The sequence below is a fragment of the Pinus tabuliformis genome, chromosome 8, assembly GCF_031772625.1.
Source record: "Pinus tabuliformis cultivar Carrire ecotype Pingquan chromosome 8, CPIR1, whole genome shotgun sequence".
NCBI classification, from domain to species: domain Eukaryota; kingdom Viridiplantae; phylum Streptophyta; class Pinopsida; order Pinales; family Pinaceae; genus Pinus; species Pinus tabuliformis.
This window is the reverse complement of record NC_142294.1, coordinates 1,438,851,740-1,438,869,454: the sequence shown is the minus strand read 5'-3', so window position 1 is coordinate 1,438,869,454 and position 17,715 is coordinate 1,438,851,740. Positions and strand designations below refer to the sequence as shown.

At 38.1% G+C, this 17,715-nt stretch overlaps 1 pseudogene; it reads left to right on the top strand.

Moving 5' to 3' along the window:
• The first annotated feature begins 3,235 nt into the window (after window positions 1-3,235).
• The window catches only part of LOC149241104 (protein REDUCED CHLOROPLAST COVERAGE 2-like), a 61,835-nt pseudogene continuing 47,355 nt past the window's right edge, over window positions 3,236-17,715 (top strand).

Genomic DNA, 17,715 nt, shown 5'->3' with positions numbered 1-17,715 from the left:
AAAATCATGCACAAAACCATAGGTGGGTCTGCCCAACCTAACATAGAAAAGTGGGGTTATTGGTACACCTTAAACCCCATGTGACCCTCCCACTCTAACCCCCGGTTAACTACGTGGGCTAGTCATGGAAAGAATATAACACAACCCAAAATTCTCCCACTTGTTGTTTTCTTTCCACAGGGGGCCACAAGAGAGCTTAGTCATTTTTCCAACCCTAAAACACCCATTGTCTCTCTACACCAAGAGAACTTCTCAGAGCTCACAGATTTTGTTAATGCATCTGCAGTATTCTTCAAAGTGTCCACCTTTACCAGCAAAACCTTTTTGTCTTCTATCATATCCCTCACAAAATGATACTGAACATCAACTTGCTTTGTCTTTGAATGATATGCAGGGTTCTTTGCCAAGAAAATTGCACTTTGGCCATCACAGTCTATCCTTATAGCTTTCTGTACTAACCCCATACTTGAACACAATATCTGCAACCAAACTGCTTCCTTGCTTGCATGAGTGGCTGCCATGTATTCTGCCTCTGTAGTTGATAATGCCACAACAGATTGTTTCTTACTCATCCAACTGACTGCACGTCCAAATAGGTTAAACACATACCCACTTGTAGATCTTCTCTGATCTAGATCTCTTGCCCAGTCTACATCAACAAAGCCACAAATATCCAGCATTCTATCCAATCCTGGTCTTCCTTGGTAGCACAAACCATAATCACTAGTGCCACGCAAATACCTGAAAACCCGCTTCACTGCTATCCAGTGCTCCTTACTTGGTTTTGACATAAACCTGCTCAATACTCCCACTGCATGTGCAATGTCTGGTCTAGTACAAACCATTACATACATCAAGCTACCAAATACACTTGCATGTGGAACACAGTACATGTCTTCTTCCTCTTCTTGTGTCTTGGGACACTGTTCAGCAGATAACCTCACACCTACAGGAATATGAACCTTCACTGGTTTACTATCTTGCATATTAAACCTCTGTAGTATTGTCTCGACATATTTCCTCTGGTTTAACTAGAGCTTCCTCTTTGCCCGATCTCTTTTAATTTCCATGCCCAAAATATAGTTTGCAGCACCAAGATCTTTCAAGTCAAACTTGGAGGACAATTGGGTCTTCAAATCCTGGATAATTTCTTTGTCATTTCCAACCAGCAACATATCATCCACATATAAGATCAGATAAATAACACGGTCACCAATTAATTTAAAATACACACAGTGATCTGCTTTGCTTCTAGTGAAGCCAAGTCCCTGTATAAATGTATCAAATTTCTGATACCACATCCTTGGTGACTGTTTTAACCCATACAAAGACTTTTTTAACTTGCATACCAGTTCTTTCTTACCCTTCACCGTAAAACCTTCAGGTTGCTTCATGTATATTTCCTCTTCCAGATCCCTGTGAAGAAATGATGTCTTCACATCCATCTGTTGTACCTCAAAATAAAAAGCAGCAGCAACATATAAAAGTAATTAATAGAAGTTACCTTGGCAACAGGAGAAAAAATACCACCAAAATCAATTACCGACACCTAGGAATAACCTTTTGCTACCAACTGAGCTTTGTATTTCTCCACCTTTCCTTCTGCATTTGTCTTCTTCTTGAACACCCATTTGCTACCAATGGGTTTCCTTCCAGCCGGCAGCTCCACCAGATCCCAAGCCTCATTTTTGTGCAAAGATGCCATTCCATCAACCATGGCCTCTTTCCAGAGTTTTCCATCCTTTGAATCCACTGCTTCCTTCGCAGTTCTGGGATCATCATCGGTAACAGACAAAGCAAAATTTGAACAAAAAGCAGATGGACTATACCTTTCTGGCTGCCTTCTTTCTCGAACTGACCTTCTCACAGTCGGAGTTTGTGGCTCTTCATCTTCTGATTCCTCCTCTGCTGTAGAGTCTGATTCTTCATCCTTTAGCTCAAACTCTAACCCCAGAAGGAAGATTATTACAAACCATATTTGGTATTGAGGTATCCACTGCGAGAGAAAATTGTCTCAGAGCACCTATAGGTGGAAGGGGTCGAGTTATCGACGTGAGATGGATCAATAGAGTAGATGATTCCGGTGATAATGCGGAAACAGTACACGTATATATATCACAAAAACGTAAGATACAAGTGGGTGATAAAGTAGCTGGAAGGCATGGTAATAAAGGTATTATTTCAATAGTTTTGCCCAGACAAGATATGCCCTATTTGCAAAATGGAATACCAGTTGATATGGTATTGAATCCATTAGGGGTACCTTCACGAATGAATGTAGGACAGATCTTTGAATGTTTGCCCGGTTTAGCAGGAAACCCGATGAACAAACATTATAGAATAACACCTTTTGACGAAAAATACGAGCGAGAAGCTTCGAGAAAACTAGTGTTTCCTGAACTTTACAAAGCTAGTGAGCAAACAGCTAATCCATGGGTATTCGAACCAGATCATCCTGGAAAACATAGATTAATTGATGGAAGAACAGGAGATGTTTTTGAACAACCTGTTACAATAGGAAAAGCTTATATGTCGAAATTGAGTCATCAAGTTGATGAGAAAATACATGCACGTTCGAGTGGACCTTATGCACGGGTTACACAACAACCTCTTAGAGGAAAATCCAAACGAGGGGGGCAACGAATAGGAGAAATGGAAGTTTGGGCTCTAGAAGGTTTTGGTGTTGCTTATATTTTACAAGAGATGCTTACTCTCAAATCTGACCATATTAGAACTCGTAATGAAGTACTTGGTGCCATTATCACTGGAGGGCCAATACCTAAACCTGACACTGCTCCAGAATCTTTCCGATTGCTCATTCGAGAATTACGATCTTTAGCTCTAGAATTGAATCATGCTATTATATCTGAGAAAAACTTTCAGATAGATAGAGAGGAAGTTTGATCACAATAAATTGAGATCTTTTATGATTGACCAGAATAAACATCAACAACTTCGAATTGGATTAGCTTCTCCCGAACAGATTTGTGCTTGGTCCGAAAAAATTTTACCTAATGGTGAGATAGTTGGACAGGTGACTAAACCTCATACTCTACATTATGAAACTAATAAACCAGAAAGAGATGGATCGTTTTGTGAAAGAATCTTTGGACCTATCAAAAGTAGAGTTTGTTCTTGTGGAAATTCTCCAGGGATTGGAAATGAGAAGATAGATGCAAAATTTTGCACACAATGTGGAGTTGAATTCGTTGATTCTCGAATTCGAAGATATCAAATGGGATACATTAAACTGGCATGTCCGGTGGTTCACGTATGGTATTTGAAACGCCTTCCCAGTTATATTGCGAATCTATTAGCTAAAACTCGGAAAGAATTAGAAGGTCCAGTATACTGCGATGTGTGACTTGATCACAAGTTCCGATCATACAGATCCGTAATCAGGAACTGTCATCCTATTAAATCTCATTGGGATGCCTTTAGCTCTGACATGACCCTCCAGAGGAGTAGCATGAAGCTCAGAATTATAAGCATCTTTTCAAGATGCTGAGAAAGAGGAATTAGTCCAGGGTTTAGATATTATTTATCAAATTGCTAATTGAACTTCGTGAAAACACTTCTTTCAGATAATGGAATTTGAATTTCATTCTCTTTTATTTGGGTTAGCCCTGAATAGAGGTATTCCGGACCGAAGATATGGCTATAGGAGTCTATTCATCGCACATATGCTTCGATCAATAGTATTGTAACCATCGAAGTAAAGCAAAGCAAGCAGGAACCTAAAGGATCAAATGGAACGAGATAAAGACAAGTAAATCCCTAATTGAAGGTCTTTCAAGAAGAAAAGGATTGTTCGAAAGGGAGGAGACTGCTCAATAATTCCATATCTATGTTGTAGAATCATAACATAAAGGAATACTCAATTTCACTTGGAACTTGAGCAGAGAGTAGCGATCTCTCTTCAGAGCGAAAAAGAGTTTTTGCATCTTTTTTTTTTAGTTACTTGAGCCGGATGAGAGGAAACTTTCACGTCCGATCCTGAAGGGGGGGAAATCTTAGAATAACCTATCCAAATCTTTTTCTTGCTAGGCCCATAGCTAACAAACCAACTTTATTGAGATCACGGGGTACATTCGATTATGAGATTCAATCCTGGAGAGAGATTATTCCTCATTACCTCTCTGCTCGTCCTTATTACCTCTTTCCTCGGGGTTCTGGAACATTTAAAGAGAGAGAAATAGCTACTGGGGGAGATGCTATCGGGAAACAACTAATGGGTCTGGATTTGCAAATGATTATAGATCGTTCACATTGGTTCTTTTAGTTGGACTTCATGTTTAATAACATCTTTCACCTCTCTGAACACTACATCTCGGCTGTACACAACCTTCCTTGTTACTAGGTTCCAAAGCTTATAACCCTTTAAACCATCCTTATACCCAATAAAGATGCATTTTTCAGATTTGCTATCCAACTTGGTTCATTTCTCCTTTGGAACATGTACATATGCATCACATCCAAATACCCTCAGATGTGAAAGAGAGGGTTTCTTACCAGTCCATACCTCTTGAGGAGTCTTATCCTCCAACGCTGATGAAGGTGACCTATTGACCAGGTAACATGTAGTATCCACTGCCTCTGCCCAAAATTCCTGTCCTAACCCGGCACCACTGAGCATGCTTCTTGCCGTTTCCATCAACGTCTTGTTCATTCTTTCTGCAACTCCATTTTGCTGAGGTGTATATGGAGTAGTCTTCTGCCATGCTATACCACACTTCTTGCAGAATTCTTCAAATTCCTTACTGCAAAACTCTCCACCGTTATCTGTCATCAGCACCTTTATCTTCTTCTCTGTCTGGTTTTCCACCAGAGCCCTAAATTCTTTAAACCTATCAAAGACTTCAGGTTTCTTCTTAAGGAAATATATCCATGTATTCCTTGAGAAGTCATCTATAAATGATACATAGTACATAGACTTACCCAATGATGGAACCTTCATAGGTCCAAACACATCACTGTGCACAAGCTCTAATATCTGTTTCACCCTCTTACCACCAGAGGGGAAACTCACCCGATTTTGCTTCCCATATACACAATTTTCACAGAAATCAAAATCCAGAGGGCTATTACTCATACCTTCTACCATACCTTTAGCATGAAGTATTCAAAGGCCCTTCTCTCCAATATGTCCAAGCCTTTGATGCCACAACATGGTCTTCTCTCTAGAGACCACTAGATTTTTTGCTCCACTTTCAGGAACCATAGAACTATTGCACCCATCAACAACAGTGCTACCTTGTAGCTTGTATAGAGTTCCAGTCCGAACTCCCCACATCAATACCAGTGCTCCTCGAACCATCTTGTAGGTATCCTTCTCGAACACTGTTTTTATAGCTGCATCATCCAACTTGCTTACAGAAATCATATTTCTGGCTAATGCAAGAATATTTAGAACACCCAAAATTGTTCTAACCCTTCCACCTTGTAACTTCAACTTTACTTTTCCACGACCAACGATTCTAGCCTTCCTATCATCCCCTAAGAAGAAATCACCACCATCGTATTTCTCATACTCGCAGAACCACTCAGCAAGGATGAGACTATTTCATCACAATGCAAGGCAGTTGCATTGCTACCTATTGCAATAACCAGACTATCCCACGAATCTGGTAGAGAACACAACAAACTGATGCACTTATCTTCATCTGAAATTTTAATATCAACAGATGCTAACTGACTTACCACAATATTAAATGCATTCAGATGCTTTGTCGCCGAGTCCCCATCTTTCATCCTCAGGTTATACAGCTTTTTCCGTAAGAATAGTTTATTCACCAGAGACTTAGATTGGTACAAAGTCCCTAACTTGTCCCACAAAGCCTTCGTTGTAGCTTCCCCTGATACATTCAACAATACTGAATTTGAGACACACAATCGTATTGTGCTCTTTGCCTTCTGATCCAACTTCTTCCATTCTTCATCAGACACTCCCATTGGTTTAGTACTCGGATCTACCGCGATCCACTGATCTTTATCCACCAACAGATCCTCCATCTTGAGTTTCCACAACTCAAAACTCTGACCATTAAATTTCTCGATCTCTATCTTTCAACTGCTCGCCATTTTCTTTCGCCACCAGAATCGATCTCGCAGATCTCCCAGTGAACAAGGTCTACCACAGGCCTGAGTGAAACCCCTCAGCAACAAAGGCGTCCCCTTGAAGCCAAATCTGCTCCGATACCAAATGTAGGTTTTAACCCCGTACAGAAATTACCTGCATACGAATTCTAAAACACAAAAATAAACAATGTGAGAGAATAACACATAAAACACATATACACAGAGATTTTCCCCTGGATCCCAAAATCAGGACTACGAACTTGATTTTTCATTATGTTCCTTTCAATGTTACAATACATATTTATACATGCCGAAGAATCCAATACCATAGACCGAAAACCATCGCATCTAAAACCATGGACCGAAAACCATCGCACCCAAAAAACATGTGCAAAAATCATGCAAAAAACCATAGGTGGGTCCACTTGACCTAACATAGGGTCCAAAACCAAAATTTTCCCAGGGGTTACGAGTACACCTCAAACCCCATGTGACCCTCCCCCTCTAACCCTCGGTTAACTACGTGGGCTAGTCGTGGAAAGAATATAACACAACCCAACATTAAGGAGGGCCCAAATGGTGACATGCACTTCACTGTGAGAATATTATTCTCTAACAATGATGTGTCTCCCTCGAGTAATGGTTCATTTCCCAACAGTTCAGGTAGTACCTCCCCGACCCTTCCCATGTTACTTTATCACAACCCTGGTAAATTTTTATCTAAGATATTTAATTTTATAAATGTCCACAGAATACATAATACCTACAAGACTAGTACCACTAGTTGTAGAGATGGTAATTGTAGTTCGGGTCCCCAAGGATCATCAAAAATGGGTTTCCAAGGATTCATACTTGTTCCTCTAGTTCAACTGTGTATGGATAGTAACATGGAGGGATCCTTTACTCGATATCTTGAATTCTCTAGGAAAGGGAATGAGGATGTCAAACAAAATTGGTACATATGTGAGGCCATCTAGAGGGCTCACCAAAATACAGATTCCACGAAGCTTATTGAGTTCCATACCACTCTTTGAGACAGAGCACTGAGATGGTTCATCAAGTGGTCTACATGACAGCAAAATCCAATGATAGATGAAGTCCATGGGAGTTTTCTCAAGAGCTTAAACTCCCTCAGACTAATTAGCAAAAGTTATCTGAACCATGCGAAATCAAGCAGTGGGAAGGAGAAACCGCTTGGGAGATGATGCAAAGGCTTAAGGATGTTATTGGCAAGTTGATCTACCCTATTGACCCTAATCATCAGTGGAATTTGTTCATAAAAGTGTTATTGCCACTTTCCTACACGTCGCTGACTCAATAGAAGATTGATAATCTAAAATATACCCTAGAACAGGAAACTTGAATTGAGGCCATCGAAGGATAACCACGTGAGCATTGAGGAGGAATGGTTTCGCATGACCCCACTATCATAGGACTGCAACATCAAATCGCTGATCTGACAAAGAATCTGAGGGACATGTAGTTAGTGTGACCTTCGAAATTGAGCATATGGTGTATGAACTACCATATCGAGGGGAATCATGCCATGGAGTTCCCAAGACTAAGAGTCTTGAGCACTCTCTTCGTACTAGTGGGACCCTCCTCATATTTACTTTCCATTGGAGTTGTACAAGTTAGTATGTAAGGTTTATATATAGGGTGCACATAGTTTAATGATTTTCCCAATTAGTAGGGTGCATCTCCGAACGAATATTGTGAAATATATAGGACTTATGGGCATCTCCCTCACCATTGTCCAATTTTATAGAAGTATTCAAATGTTAAAAAAAAAAAAATTGTGAGTTTTTTGCTTCACCTACTCACCACATTGATCAGTGTAGAGCATTGCATGCCCTAGTTGAGCGATTGGATTGTTCTACCTACAGGATCAATGAATCTCCTCGAAGTTGAGGAGGAATAAGGGGGGGAAGAATAGGAGTAAGAGGTTTGATCCATTGCTACATTTGTGATTAAGAGGAGCATGATGCAAGAGACTATCTGCTACTTAGAATATCTTAGTGCTCTCAATGTGTGGTCAACATGCATGAAATAGAAGATTGCCCAAATCTAATTTCCAGATGGGAAGAGCACAACCGCCAATGGGGATAAAATTTAATTAATGAAAAACCAAGGGAACCCAAGGAAACTCCCCTTTCAAACATTAATATAGTCACCCGGGGAGGAAAGAAGACTGGAGCTGAATTTAGAGCTGTTGAACAACCAAGTATCATAAATCCTGCCTCACCAAAGTGATAGTACAATTCTAACCAGCAAAAGAAATAATGCAAAGAGGCTGCGGATATTTTTAACAAATTAACTCCAATTGTTGAGCCCCAAGAAGAACAACTAGAACCTTCAAAGGATAGAATCCTGTAACTATCACAACCTAATTCCCAACCTATATCAGAATGGTTCAGGTTGTTTCTGCAAATTGTGAATGACTAGCAAATACTCGGGAAGTTCCAGGAAAATGGTAAAGCTATTGTTAATGATGGGGAGCTCGTGGAATGACTTATTTCCACCAGTTTTCCTGAAAGACACTCTAGATGGGTGCATATAAACAAGAAAATGATAGGGAGGGAATTTCAGATTGATGCCCAAATTGTAGGATTCCAGATCAAGGATACAATGCTAGACTTGGGTTCAGATGTGAATATCCTACCAAGAAAAACATGGGAAGCCTTGGGAAGGCCTAATCTTGCGTTATCTCTGATTGAGTTACGCATGGTGAATCAATATTTTATCCTACCAGTTGGATTTATGGAAGATGTAGAAGTCGACATAGTAGGGGTAAAGACTTATGCGGACTTCAAGATAATAGATATTATGGGAGACAAAAACCCTTATCTCACATTGTTGGTAATAGACTGGGACTTTGAAAACTATGCGATAATTGATTTGAAGAGAGAAACATGACCTTTGAAGTGGAGGAATTCAGGGTGATCCAGTCCCTAGACCCTTATCAAGGGTTAAGGTTCACTGAGCCAATGGACAATGGAGAAGAACCTGAGTTATTGGACCAGTTATACTAGTTGATAGTGAATAAAAGGGAAGACTACATGAATCCTATGGAAAGCGGGTTGATCAGTTGGAGAATTGATCAAAGCTTTGAAGTTGGATTTGAGGTTGTGTGGGATGAATAGCACTAGGGCAGACATGAGAACACCAGGAAATGTGCCACGATCCACCATATCCACTAGGTTGGCACCGAGGTACAAGAATTTCCTATTTTTGATGGTATGGGTTTTGTTACTAATTTCATCAATGCAGTTGATCCAACCATCTTGGAAATACACAAAGTACCCTTGTTGTATGTCTCCCTCCAAGCGAAATCGATAAGGTGGTGGGGCTATAACCACAACTATCTCAGAGAATGGAAGATGGTTAAGTCTACACTGATAACCAGATTTGGGTATTCAGAAGACTACCCATCCAATTTCACTAAGTATCAAGGGAATACTGACCCTCAATAACATCCACAAGACTGTAAAGCTAGATGGATCAGAGAAGGACTTTGTTTTGAAGAATTTGGTATCTACGGATAAACACTAATTCCCTAGATAAGTAGCCATATCTCGAACAACAATTTAAAGAAATTTAGCCTTTTCCTATAAGCAATAGATAAGACAAAGAAGATGAGAAGACCTACTTGTAGTTCCGCTTTCCTCTTGTCTCCTTTGTATTGATCCTATCGCTCCTTCCCATACTTAACACACTTGATAAGTACCTGTAAACATCAATAGAAGAAAAAGAACCAATCAAAGATACATTCACACATATAAGCATCATATAACAAGATAAGCATATGGGAAAAAGGTTCAAATACTTTATTGAATAGAAGAAGGAATTAAAACCATCAAGACTGATTCGAAGTCACTCCTCCAGCTTGGATCCCATCCACATCACATCAAAAGCATGAAAAACTTGTAGCATAACAATACTTTCCTCAAAGTCAATTCTCATAGCAACATTATCTCCTTACAATTCAACATAGTCCAGCCTCTGATCACTTAGATGAGTGTTCAATTTATAATAGGATGAAGGAGGTTATGTCATAAATGGGGTATTGAATGGCCTTCCATACTTAGAATTAGTTCCATGGAGGAAGGGATGAGAGGCTAGGATGCATCTTAACTCATTCCTCATCCATTTTCGAGCTCATAGGAGTTGATAAGTGAGGGAAAATTCTAGATGACTCCAAGCGATGAGAATATTCCCCAAACCAAATGTGAATTTTGCTCAATCTCGCCCAACGCAGGTGAAATAGGGCCTAAGTGCTTTGCAGAGCACTTTGGCATGGTCTCAACTACTCTACAACGCACCCTTACATGGGCTACCTGCGCTGGTCCCTTTAGTGGTCATTTAAGGATGTCTTCAAGTCATGAAACTGTCTGGGAAGGAGGCATGTAGCAACTGAAATTAGGGTTTGATGAGCCCTAAAGCACTGATCTGGATGATGGGAGTGATGTGCCCAAATGGATCTATAACAACTGCCCCCTAAAGAATGAAGTTGAAAAATGTTAATATCGAATGAAATGCTTTATGATGTGATGAGGAGGTTTCGAAGTGGAAGGTGACCTGCATCAATTACAATACATATATCATGATTTTTTGATTTTTTCATGAATTGCTGAGGGAAGGCATAGCCATGCTCAGCATATAAACTTTCGTTACATGTACATAGACAGTCGTCCACAGATATAGACCCATGATCGAAATGACCATCAATGTAAAGCCATTGTACATATGATTTAGTACTCCTGAAATTGCAGCTTGGATGGACAAAATTAGATCTGAGGTCTTCTATCTCGTTCAATCATTCGCTCAAGTACGAGTCTAACCATGTGAATATGTGATCTGAAGTCAAACATGTGAAGACACCGTCTAATTACCAACCAATGATGTAAGTCGTTAATGGACGCGAGAGAAACCACCGATAATGATAATGATCCTCAAGGTACTACAGTACATTTTGCATGGTGTGAATGGATGATCTGATGTCGAACACCATACAAAGTCTTTCGGTTGAAGGCTAGTTATGTCAACATATCGCCGCAAGCAAGAAACTTGCCATTGATGTATGCAAGCCTCAAGGTACTGGAAGGGTGTTTCTAAGTCAACTTCTTGGATGATGTGTTTATGTCGACAAAAAGCGACTTGTCGCAGGAGGGCCTTGATGTATCCCACATCAATGACACGAAATGAGTGTAATGATTTTGTTGATGGAATTTTATTGACGACACAAGGTTCAGGAATGGCGGTCATGAAAATGAAAGTTTATGGTATTGCAAAGGATGAATTTTGACTGAATGACTTCTCTTGAACATGTCGGTGACACTGAAATGAATTGTTAGCATTAACCAAAAACAAAGTGATGGATGGTATGATAGACCAACGGTATGATAACCATCAAGACAATAACCCAACCCAAGTAGTCACGGTGATGAAGTGAAAGTGTCATGCTCAAGAGCGACCTGCTACCATAAAGTGGTTTCCCCTTTTTCCCATTTTCCCCAGTCACTGCTAACCAGTTCCTCTTTATTTTTTATCAGGCTTGAGGATGATAACATATGCTTGTTTTATAATTCCACCCTTCGGGTGAATCCATCGCTATGTGATATTTTAACGAGTCTAGAAAAGGTGAAACTCAGTCTTGTCTAGATGGACAAGTTTGTCACTATTTGATCTTTTAATGAGTTTAACGACAAAGATAACTCGGTCCTTTTCATGTTTAGAGAGTTTGAAAAGGGACAAAAAGAAAACTCACAAGTCATTTTTCGTAACTTTGTCTCTCAAGCCTGAAAAATCATAAAACAATACGAGAGAGAACCTATTGACCTTGTTTGGTCAACGTATTCATTTTTCGTAGTTAATCTATCTCAGCCCGAAAAAGGGTTAAACTTGTACTAAGTAGATGTCATTTACAATCCGTTAACGAGCTGAAAAGGACAAGCGCTCGGTAATATTTTTGTGTTTAGAGAGTCTGAAAAGAGCTTAAAGAGGACTCCAAGGGGGTTCTTTTTTCGTTATTTAACAGAGCTCGAAAAAGAGATAAAAGTATGCTGTGTGGTCAAAGGTACAATTTACAATCGAGCACGTCAAATTCTGTAAGTTAGCTGCAAAACCTTCTCAAAACATCACCAAATGGATTAAAAATATCTGTTTCATAGGTAAAAATATGCAAATACTAATGTTTACTCATTTAATGAACATGAAATAAACATAAAACAAGTTTTTACCATGACATTTTTACCATTTGATACTTACCATTTAGTTTTGTGCTCTGGATAGTTTTTTACCTCAAACTTCATCAGTTGATTGCGAGAGATTCTATGGACCATTTCCCGTGCCATCCAAACGAAGTAGGAGATCTACCCCTCCTCTTTCTTTTCAGGTCATTCTTTTGCTATTTCTTGCAAGTTTTAGGGTTTTTTTTTGGGCCTCTAGCGTTTGATTTTTTCTCCCTAGGATCAGCGCAGGCTTTCACATCGAAAACTGTGCTAAAGAGCACCCTGATAGATGGCCACCTGCTCTACAGTGCATTGTCTCTATGCCTAGGCTACATTGGGCAAGTTTCCCAAATTTGTCTTGATTTTGCATGGAAAGGATCCTAACTAAGCTTATGATTGGATTTTACGCTTTCATCAGATTAGAATTTCGATTACATGGTGAGAAAGAGAGCATGAATAACAAGACATGTTTGCCCTAAACAATCCAGGTACAGTTGCAGCCCTCAAAAATTGTGGGTTACTCAAATACTTCAAGTTGTCCGAAATGAGGCAACAAATATAACTACTGCAGTTCCTTGTTCATGCATGGGATCCGATAGATCATAATTTTCCCTATTACCATTGATTATATTTACTTTCTTACCGAACTGTTGAGGCGAGGTGCCCCCATCTCACTTTCTTGATTTGCTCGTGGAGGTGAATCAGTGAGGGATTACTTTCGACAGTTTTGTCGGCCAGGTACACAAATTAGCAAGGATGGGAAAATAAACATTAGATATGTAGGTGATCTGCATTTGAGAATGATCTTCTTCACAATTGAAATGTTGGCTTGAAGTGTGAAAATTCATCTGGCGAACATATCATATATGTTGTATGCACTTGAATGTCTAGAGCCAAAAGTATTCAACTAGTGTGAGGCCGTGCTTTCCTCACTAAAAGAACAACTAACCAAGGTAAAATTTTTTTTGCTATGGTTCGATCTTAATCACTTTTACATTATAGAGAATCCCATTGATGCAACCGCAGCATGTATCACTAGGTCACTACAACAAAACCTTGTGATTAGCGTCCTGGTTTGCTTCCTTTTTTGCATCTAGAGCCCATTTTTGGTGCTATTTGTGCCCATTTATCAAATATGGTGCAAAACTTGATGCAAAGTTTGTACCAAGTTTTGCGCCGAGTCTTACACCAAGTTTAGCACTAGGTATTGTAATAGAGTTTGCACCATATTTTACACCAGGTTTTACGCTAGGTTTTATGCCAAGTTTTGTGCCATCCTTTGCACCATGTTTTGCATCAAGTTTGGAACCTAATTTTGTTTCACCAACTTTTTCATCCTCCATTGCATCCATTTTTTGCGCCTACACTCGCATCAAATTTTGGATCACCTCTTACATCCTCTTTTGCATCATTTTTTGCATCCCCTTTGCGCCAAGTTTTGCATCAAGGTTTTTTTTCTAGTTTTGCATCTACTTTTGTTGCATCCACTTTTACATCTTGTTTTGCATCCATATTTACATCCTATTTTTCATATGTTATTGTGTCCACTATTGCATCCAATTTTCTTGTGCCATAATTTGCACCTAGTTTGGCACCTCCCTTTGCACCCATTTTTGCTTTTAAATTTGCATCCACGATTGCATCCTTATATGCATCTAAGTTTTCATCGACTTTTACATCTATTTTTCATCCCTTTTTGTATCCACTTTTTAGTCAAGATTTGCATAAGGTTTTGTGTCTCATATTGCATCTACTTTTGCATCGAATTTTGTTGCATCAACTTTTGCATCCTATTTTGCATCCATTGTTGCACCCATGTTTACGTCCACTTTTGCATCCCTTTTTACATCTTCATTTGCTTCTTTTTTTGCATCTATCATTACATCCAATTTTGTTGTGACACAATTTGTGCCATGTTTTGTACTTACTGTTGTACCCACGTTTGCTTCCAATTTTGCATCCATATTCGCATCCTCTTTTGCATCAAATATTGCATCTATTTTTGCATCCACTTTTGTGTTGGGTTTTGTGTCTCATTTTGTATCTTATTTTTCATCTACTTCCATTGCATCCATATTTTGCATCCAATTTTGTTTCTCCTGTTGCACCCATGTTTGCATCCACTTTTACATCCCTTATTGCATCTTGTCTTGCATCTAAGTTTTCATCTTTTTTGTGTTTATTGTTACATCCACTTTTGTTGTGCCACAATTTGTGCCATATCTTGTGCCTATCGTTGCAACCCACATTTTCTTAGAATTTTGCATCCAAATTTGCATCCTCTTTTGTGTCGAAGTTTGCATCAAATATTGTTTATGTTTTTTGCATCCCATTTTGCATATAATTTTACATCCACTTCTGATGCATCCAATTTTGGATCTAATTTTGTGTCCACTATTGCACCCATGTTTGGTCCATGTTTACATCCATTTTTTCATCCAAGTTTGCCTTCTTTTTTCATCCAACTTTGTGTCCTTTTTTTGCATTCATTGTTGTATCCACGTTTGTTTCACCACAATTCATGTTAAGTTTTATGCCTACTATTGCACCCATGTTTTCTTCCACTTTTTCATTCATGTTTTCATCCTGTTTTGTGTCCAAGTTTGTATCTACTTTTTCATCCACTTTTGGGTCAATTTTTCTGTCTTGTTTTTCATCTACTTATGTTGTGTCCACTCTTCATCCAATTTTACGTCTATTGTTGCCACCATTTTTTTTGTTCACTTTTTCATCCATTTTCCAACACTCATCATATTTTTTGCCTTGATGATATTTCCTATGACATTGAAAATTGTGAACAACTGATGACAATGTCAATAATTATGACAATGATGACATGAATTGTGATTATTATGATAATGACAATGATGATAAAGATGATAGGGGTTACAATGACAATGATGATGATGAAAATGATGATGACGATGCTATTGACCTTGGCCAATGTTCCCAATTTTTAAATGTTGTCATGGTCATAATCATAATCATTATCTTTAGCATCATCTTCCATGTCATCATCATCTCATCATCATTATCATTACTTTCATCTTGGTCATCATCAACAACAATAATGGCATGAATGATGATTATGATGTTCACGACGAAGATGCCAACAATGATGATAGAAATTACATTAATTATGATGATGTGGATGGTGAAAATTATAATGATGATGATAATGGTAGTGATGATGATGATCATCAATCATCTCTAAAAAATAAAGTTTGTTTCTCTCTTGCATATATCATGTGTCCTAACAACCCTTTTCGAGCACTCATAACATTTTTTGGGTTGATGATATTTCTTATGACACCTAGAATTATGAACAATTGATGACAATGTCCATAATCATGATGATGACGATGGTGTTGATGATGATGACATGAATGGTGATTATGAAGATAATGCAACGATGACAATAATGATGATGATGATAGTGGTGATGATGAAGATAATGAATATGATAACACTCCCTCTAAACTAGGGAGGTACTCATAATGAGACAAAAAATTACTCTCAAGTTGAAATATTTATATAAGAAGGGATCTGGATTGATAAGCATAAATGATGATTTACATCATCATAACCAACGTTGTCAAAATAGCAAGGCCTTGAATAATAAGTTATATCTCTCCATTAGATCAGAGCACAATGTTGGGAGGCATGAATTTTGACAGCACTGCCTCTCTAGGCACTTAACCCACTAGGATGTAGTCCTGGCCATAGTACATGACACATGGATAATATGATGTCCACCCTCACTCCCTCTCAACTAGGGAGGATACATCCACAAGCATAAGCTTTTCTCAAGAATACCCATAATTTTCATAGAGAATAACATCATTAATTTGTTTTCATCGCCTGACACCTTTATGATTAACCATTCATAGAATTGTGGCAAAACATTTCCCCTTTTGCCATTTGCGATGAAAGAAAATCAAAAAGTGAAAGCCAAAATCATTAAAGATACACTATAATGATTTATCTAAGTCTAAACTCTAAGTTTGAAGTGAAAATTCATGTAAATGTTATATCTATGAGTTGTGCCAGACTTATGAAAACCTTATTCCCTAAGCCCTATATATAATAAAAATAAAAAGAAATAAAAATAATGTCCAATGAATGGTAACTCATGTATTCACTCCCTCTTTGGAAAACAAATGAATATATACACTCCTAGTCACACTTGATCGCATGTTTTTGATGGTTAAATCATGAATTCCTCTTTTCCCCTTGCATTTTCACTTCATCATTTAAGCACCTAATTGAGGATCTACGAAATTTTTGTTGCGTAAGGGTTTCATGTCTACTCTTGGTTTACTTATGTCACACTACGGTTAATTTATGTGACAGAGTGAAATACTTAAGTTTTTGGAGTTATTAGAACAATGTATTAAGTTATTCACCACACACACATGTATTACATCTCGTTGATCCACGTGTGGGTTGGAGACTCATTACTTGAGAACTTTAATTAAGACTAATTTACGGCTTTGATGGTATAGCTTACAAAATTTCTTGGTAAACATTGTGATTGATCCTTTCTTTTCCTCGAGACACTTGATAATATTGAAGTCACTCCCAATAATCTATTGAGATGGGGAGTATAAATTACTTGTGCTGGAATTAGAATTGAGAAATAGAGGTTTTCCATTTGTGATATTGGAGTCATAGACATTGGATACATGGTAGTAGTCCTCAATATCAATTAACTAAAATTGTATTGTCATAATGCGAAAAAAGGTAAACATATTGGTAACCTTGATGTCCTGATCATTCCAAATAATAGTCATTCCACTTATGTATCTCTAAGTATCAATCACTACTACTTGGAAATTCCCCCCCCATTTGTTAATTATATGAGGTAGAACCTCATTTAATATTTTTGTTTCTTATATCAACGTTAATGATGGGTGATTTGCGTACCATTTTTCTTTTAGGAGTCTTTGTTTTCCTTTACTATTGAGGCCCCTCATGTTCCATGAAACTATTTTCATGGAGAATTTACATAGAAAGGAAGTATAATGTGACTAAAAAAACTTGTTTCAAGATTTAAGTGCTTGGACAATGCCACTTCATGACTCTTATATTTCCTTAACTTGGGACTGAATGGTGAAATTGATGGCCTTAAGGGAAATTGACCAATTAAAATCTAAAAAAGAAGTGACTTTTGACTTTATCATATATAGGTTAATATACTAAAAAAAACTTCTATAACAATTTCATCAATCAATGAATCATCAAAACAAATATCCAAAACAATTTCATCAAGCAATGAATCATTACATTATAAAATACAATCTATAAACCTTTTGGGGACTTTTTGCTAAACCATACCCAAAACCAACAAATTTAATATTAATATTTAACAATAATATTGAAAATAACACATTTTCATAAATTAAAT